Here is a 7,519-nt window from a genome sequence, read left to right on the forward strand (position 1 = left end):
AGATCAGCGTTTCAGAGCCAACCAGGCGATCTTCGAGTGGTGACGAAAGATAATATTCCGTCTAACGGTATCAACGACTGGAGGTGGGACCCCTGGGCACCAGAGCCGGTGAGTTGACAATGAGAGTCATGGCGGTTTGGGCGGCGAAAAAACGCGCTGGTCTGCGGCGGCGAAATCTCTCCAAGCGACGTAAGATAACTTGGCAGGCGACGTTCTAATCGCTTCGGGAGTCAAGGATGGTGAGCGTTTATCGTGTAATCGTTCGGGCGTCTTTTCCACGACGCGAACGAACGCCATGTTGGAATTAGCGTGCGGTAATCGTAGGCTTTGAGACGTTTGGGGCTCTTTCTACTGCTCATTTGGGGTACCGATGAATCCGCAGAGATATTGAGTATAGGCATAGGCATAGAGACTGCATGTCACTACACTGTGCACTACGATTCGCGAGTTCACGTGACTCCAAAAGGGGCCCGTATTGTTCGAAATGGGGCAATCTCGAATATCGTACGTTCAGTGTCTATTTGTCTGCTTCAGTCGACTTCAATGCACACTCCTAGGTCCTTTTGTGGTAATGCAACAGCAGGAACTTCCAAATCATAGTAAATTCTTACGTGACAAATTTTCTGAACGACTTTCACCTGCTCAGGAATTAGAACAAGCGAAAGCAGCGAACACAAGCAAAGAAAAAGAAAGCGTTTGGCATTTTCTGACGACGACAGCAGTCCAAAGCGAGAATCGGCCCGAATCTCGAACGAATCCACCAAAGGTTGACCAGTCAGTCAGTCAGTCAGTCTCCCAGAATATAAGAAAGATGGATTTTTTACGTCATTTAGATTAGATGAAAGCAATTGCACCTGAGAAAAAAGAAGAAGAGAAGTGGGTCATTTTTTTCACCGACACGTGTTTGTACAATGTTTTCCGTAGAGAAACAGTTATCGTCGATCCTTCTTCGTGCAGTCCCGACAAGAATCGATACGATCCCATATCGGATGCATGCTGGAGCAATGAACAGGAGTATGAAAAGTATCTCTCAGTAAAATTCGTTTGTTGATTTTTTTCTATTAGTGTTCCGTACCTTGCTCTGACGAAAACGTTTGATATCTGGACGGTTTGAATAGTTTGCTTTCGTTCTTTTTTGACATGCAATCTAATTCCATGCTCCTAGACTCAAAATCATTTTGAACCTTTTTCGCTCTGTCGTTTCACTCACTCCAGACGATCTTCTGGCATGTGTTTATCTCTGTCTCAATCAGGTATAATAAAGAATAGGTTACATCCTGTCATTATTCCTTATGTGATCTATTTTCTGTGTTGTTAGATTGGTCCTGCTTACGATGGCCTCGAGTTGGGAATAGGCGAGAGTCTTCTCATGAAAGCCGTTTCCCAGGCGACGGGCCGAACGCTTGCCTCCGTCAAATCTCAAAAGTCAAAGATGGGAGACTTGGGTGCAGTAGCACAGGTAGGAAAAATTCCAGACGGTCTTCACGATTTCATTGGCACTTGCAGATGAGTCGTACAAACCAAAGGCTCATGTTCCAACCACCAAGACTGACTGTGAAATCCGTCTTTGGCCGGCTAAAAGAAATTGCTAAAATGACTGGCAATGCAGTAAGAGACAAGCGAGTCGACTGACTGTCTTTCCTCTCGAAGGAGTCGGCGACACGTTGAATGTCGTCGTGATTAGAGGCTACGACGGCACCGGTAAACGAACCGGATGTTACGGCGGATTTCTGCTCGCCTGCTATGACGAAGCGACGGAGCAATTCCAGTCTATTTGCAAGGTACGGCTTCCGGCGAGACTTTTGCTTAGTCACATTACAACAACCTTATTTGTGATTAATTAATTAAGCATCCGCGTTGCCCTTTGTCCCCTGTGGAATCTCTGCTTAGAGGAGAAGACTGACCCATGAGAACACTTTCTAGATTGGAACTGGCTTCTCCGAGATGAGCAGCTTCAGAATCATACAAAATTCCTGAGGGATCACGTCATAGACGGTCCTAAGTACTATTGCTATGGTAGCAGCGTGGAAGCGGACGTCTGGTTCGATACGGTTCAGGTATGTAGGAGACGCGCGAAACTCGCGACGTGCTGCGATGAGCCTGTGGTGTCGCTACGTTTGGGAAATAAAAGCGGCCGACTTGTCCGTTTCGCCGACGCACAAAGCCGCTATTGGAATCGTAAGAGATATAAGGCGTGGGGAAAGCGGATGTTTCCTATTATGGTCACGTCCTGCAGCAGGTGGATCCCGAAAAGGGTATCTCTTTACGATTTCCATCGAGGCGAATCCGGCGAACATGTGCGTCTCGTGCCTGAGAGCGCGCGTCGACATAACGGAGGGCATTCCGAAGCAGGGAACGATCTATTTTTGCAAGTTCTGCGAGAGGTGACCCAAGCACAAAAGCGCAGACGTCTCTATTTCACCAATAATCGATATATCGCATAAAGATACCTTCAACCTCCTGCGGTTTGTGGACAAATTGCACTTTGGAATCAAGAGAGGTCGTATTCGAGGCAATCTCATGGGAAAAGGCGTCGATTTTTCCGCCCGCGCCGTCATCACACCCGACGTAAATATCCGTATTTTAAAAATTAGATGTATTAGGATAGAGACATTGTGTTGTTTTCAGGCTGCAATCGATGGTGAATCGCGGACCGAATCAGTATCCCGGGGCTAGATACGTCATGCGAGATAACCAGAGAATCGATCTGCGTTATCATCCCATGCCAAGTGACATCCACTTGACATTCGGCGACAAGGTAAAAGATGCAGAATCAATGCAGAATCAATGCTGCATTGATGCAGAATAAATGCATCACTGCCAGCGTTGCTCAACCAATGCAGCACTGATTCTGCATTGATTCTGCATCGTTTATGCATCAATGCAGCATTGATTCTGCATATATGCAGAATTTGTTCTCAATCAATGCAGCACTGATTCTGCATTGATTCTGCATCGTTTATGCATCAATGCAGCATTGATTCTGCATCAATGCAGCATTCATTCGGCTTCAATGCAGCATTGATTCTGCATTGATTCTTCACCAATGCAGCATTGATTCTGCATCAATTCAGCATTGATTCTGCATTCTGCATATACGCAGAATCAATGCTGCATTGATGCTGAATCAATGCAGAATTGATGCAGAATATATTAAGAATCAATGCTTTATAGCTGCAGAATCAATGCTGCATTGATTCTGCATTGATTCTGCATCAATGCAGCATTGATTCTTCATCAAGACAACATTGATTTTGCATGGATTCTACATCAATGCAGCATCGATTCTGCATCAATGCAGCATTGATTCTGCATTGATTCTGCATCAATGCAGCATTGCTGCTTTGATGCAGAATCGATGCTGCATTGATGCAGAATCAATGCTACATTAATGCACAATCAATTCTGCATTGATGCAAAATCAATGCTACATTAATGCACAATCAATTCTGCATTGATGCAGAATCAATGCTGCATTGGTGCAAAATCAATGCAGAATCAATGCTGCATTGATGCCGAATCAATGCTGCATTAATGCCGAATGAATGCTGCATTGATGCATAATCAATGCGGCATTGATGCATAAACGATGCAGAATCAATGCAGAATCAGTGCTGCATTGATAGAAAACAAATTCTACATCGACGCAGCATTGCAGAATCAATGCAGCATTGATTCTGCATTAATGCAGCATTGATTCTGCATATATGCAGAATGCAGAATCAATGCTGCATTGATGCAGAATTAATGCCGAATGAATGCTGCATTGAAGAAGAATCAATGCTGCTGCATTGATGCAGAATCAATGCAGAATCTATGCTGCTTTGATGCAGAATCAATGCTGCATTGATGCATAAACGATGCAGAATTGGTGCTGCATTGATTGAGAACAAATTCTGCATTAATGCAGAATCGATGCTGAATTGATGCAGAATTTGTTCTCAATCAGTGCAGCACTGATTCTGCATTGATTCTGCATCGTTTATGCATTAATGCAGCATTCATTCGGCATTGATTCTGCATCAATGCAGCATTGGATCTGCATTCTGCATATATGCAGAATCAATGCTTCATTGATGCAGAATCAATGCTACATTAATGCAGGATCGATTCTGCATTGATGCAAAATCAATCCTGCATTGATGCAAAATCGATGCTGCATTGATGCAGAATCAATGCTACATTAATGCACAATCAATTCTGCATTGATGCAAAATAAATGCTACATTAATGCACAATCAATTCTGCATTGATGCAAAATCAATGCTGCATTGGTGCAGAATCAATGCTGCATTGATGCAGAATCAATACTGCATTGATGCCGAATGAATGCTGCTTTGATGCGGAATCAATGCTGCATTGATGCATAAACGATGCAGAATCAGTCCTGCATTGATTGAGAACAAATTCTGCATTAATGCAGAATCGATACTGCATTGATGCAGAATCATTGCAGAATTAATGCTGCATTGATGCAGAATCAATGCAGAATCAATGCTGCATTGATGCAGAATCGATGCTGCATTGATGCAGAATCAATGCATCACTGCAGCATTGATTCTGCATTAATGCAGCATTGATTCTGCATAAATGCAGAATGCAGAATCAAAGCAGAATCCATTCTGAATTGATGCGGAATCAATGCTGAATTGATGCGAAATCAATGCTGAATTGATTCTGCAATGCTGCATTGATGCAGAATCAATGCTGCATTGATGCAGAATCAATGCTGCATTGATGCAGAATCAATGCTGCATTGGTGCAGAATCAATGCAGAATCAATGCTGCATTGATGCCGAATGAATGCTGCATTAATGCATAATCAATGCTGCATTGATGCATAAACGATGCAGAATCAATGCAGAATTAGTGCTGCATTGATTGAAAACAAATTCTACATCGATGCAGCATTGCAGAATCAATGCAGCATTGATTCTGCATTAATGCAGCATTGATTCTGCATATATGCAGAATGCAGAATCAATGCTGCATTGATGCAGATTTAATGCCGAATGAATGCTGCATTGATGAAGAATCAATGCTGCTGCATTGATGCAGAATCAATGCAGAATCAATGCTGCATTGATGCAGAATTAATTCATCACTGCCAGCGTTGATTCTGCATTAATGCAGCATTGATTCTGCATAAATGATGAATGCAGAATCAATGCAGAATTCATGCTGAATTGATGCGGAATCAAATCTGCATTGATGCAGAATCAATGGTGCATTGATTTTGCATCAATTCTGCATTGATTCAGCATCAATGCAGCATTGATTCTGCATCAATGCAGCATTGATTTTGCATCAAGGCAGAATCGATTCTGCATTAATGTAGCATTGATTCTGCATCAATTCAGCATTAATTCTGCATATATGCAGAATTTGTTCTCATTCAATGCAGCACTGATTCTGCACTGATTCTGCATTGTTTATGCATCAATGCAGCATTGATTCTGCATCATTGCATCATCGATTCTGCATCAATGCAGCATTGATTTTGCATCAATGCAGAATCGATTCTGCATCAATGTAGCATTGATTCTGCATCAACGCAGCATTGATTCTGCATCAATGCAGCATTGATTTTGCATCAATGCAGCATTCATTTTGATTCAATGCAGAATCGATTCTGCATTAATGTAGCATTGATTCTGAATCAATGCAGCATTGATTCTGCATCAATGCAGCATTGATTTTGCATCAATGCAGCATTCATTTTGCATCAATTCAGAATCGATTCTGCGTTAATGTAGCATTGATTCTGCATCAATGCAGCATTGATTCTGCATATATGCAGAATGCAGAATCAATGCTGCATTTATGCCGAATGAATGCTGCATTGATGCAGAATTAATGCTGCATTGATGCATAAACGATGCAGAATTAGTGCTGCATTGATTAAGAACAAATTCTGCATTAATGCAGAATCGATGCTGCATTGATGCAGAATCAATGCATCAATGCAGCATTGATTCAGCATCAATGCAGCATTGATTCTGCATCAGTGCAGCATTGATTTTGCATCAATGCAGAATCGATTCTGCATTAATGTAGCATTGATTCTGCATCAAAGCAGCATTGATTCTGCATCAATGCAGCATTGATTTTGCATCAATGCAGCATTCATTTTGATTCAATGCAGAATCGATTCTGCATTAATGTAGCATTGATTCTGAATCAATGCAGCATTGATTCTGCATCAATGCAGCATTGATTTTGCATCAATGCAGCATTCATTTTGCATCAATGCAGAATCGATTCTGCGTTAATGTAGCATTGATTCTGCATCAATGCAGCATTGATTCTGCATATATGCAGAATGCAGAATCAATGCTGCATTGATGCCGAATGAATGCTGCATTGATGCAGAATTAATGCTCCATTGATGCATAAACGATGCAGAATTAGTGCTGCATTGATTAAGAACAAATTCTGCATTAATGCAGAATCGATGCTGCATTGATGCAGAATCAATGCATCAATGCAGCATTGATTCAGCATCAATGCAGCATTGATTCTGCATCAGTGCAGCATTGATTTTGCATCAATGCAGCATCGATTCTGCATCACTGCAGCATTGATTTTGCATCAATGCAGAATCGATTCTGCATTAATGTAGCATTGATTCTGCATCAATGCAGCATTGATTCTGCATATATGCAGAATGCAGAATCAATGCTGCATTGATGCCGAATGAATGCTGCTTTGATGCAGAATCAATTCTGCATTGATTCCGAATGAATGCTGCATTGATACATAAACGATGCATAATCATTGCTGCCTATATTGAGAACAAATTCTGCATTAATGCAGAATCGATGCTGCATTGATGCAGAATCGATGCTGCATTGATGCAGAATTAATGAATTACTGCAGCATTGATTCTGCATTAATGCAGCATTGATTCTGCATAAATGCAGAATGCAGAATCAATGCAGAATCCATGCTGAATTGATACGGAATCAATGCTGAATATATGCGGAATCAATGCTGAATTGATTCTGCAATGCTGCATTGATGCAGAATCAATGCTGCATTGATGCAGAATCAATGCTGCATTAATCAATGCTGCATTGGTGCAGAATCAATGCAGAATCAATGCGGCATTGTTGCCGAATCAATGCTGCATTGATGCCGAATGAATGCTGCATTGATACATAATCAATGCTGCATTGATGCATAAACGATGCAGAATCAATGCAGAATTAGTGCTGCATTGATTGAAAACAAATTCTGCATCGATGCAGCATTGCAGAATCAATGCAGCATTGATTCTGCATTAATGCAGCATTGATTCTGCATATATGCAGAATGCAGAATCAATGCTGCATTGATGCCGAATGAATGCTGCTTTGATGCAGAATAAATGCTGCATTGATTCCGAATGAATGCTGCTTTAATGCAGAATCAATGCTGCATTGATGCATAAACGATGCAGAATCAGTGCTGCATTGATTGAGAACAAATTCTGCATTAATGCAGAATCGATGCTGCATTGATGCAGAATCATTGCAGA

The 7,519-nt window shown here is 41.6% G+C and overlaps 1 pseudogene; it reads left to right on the forward strand.

The window, feature by feature from the left end:
- Nucleotides 1–1,166: 1,166 nt before the first annotated feature.
- LOC136188353 (DNA ligase 1-like) lies at nucleotides 1,167–2,278 on the forward strand (annotated as a pseudogene).
- Nucleotides 2,279–7,519: the final 5,241 nt, after the last annotated feature.

This window comes from Oscarella lobularis, chromosome 6 (assembly GCF_947507565.1).
Source record: "Oscarella lobularis chromosome 6, ooOscLobu1.1, whole genome shotgun sequence".
In the NCBI taxonomy this organism is placed as follows: domain Eukaryota; kingdom Metazoa; phylum Porifera; class Homoscleromorpha; order Homosclerophorida; family Oscarellidae; genus Oscarella; species Oscarella lobularis.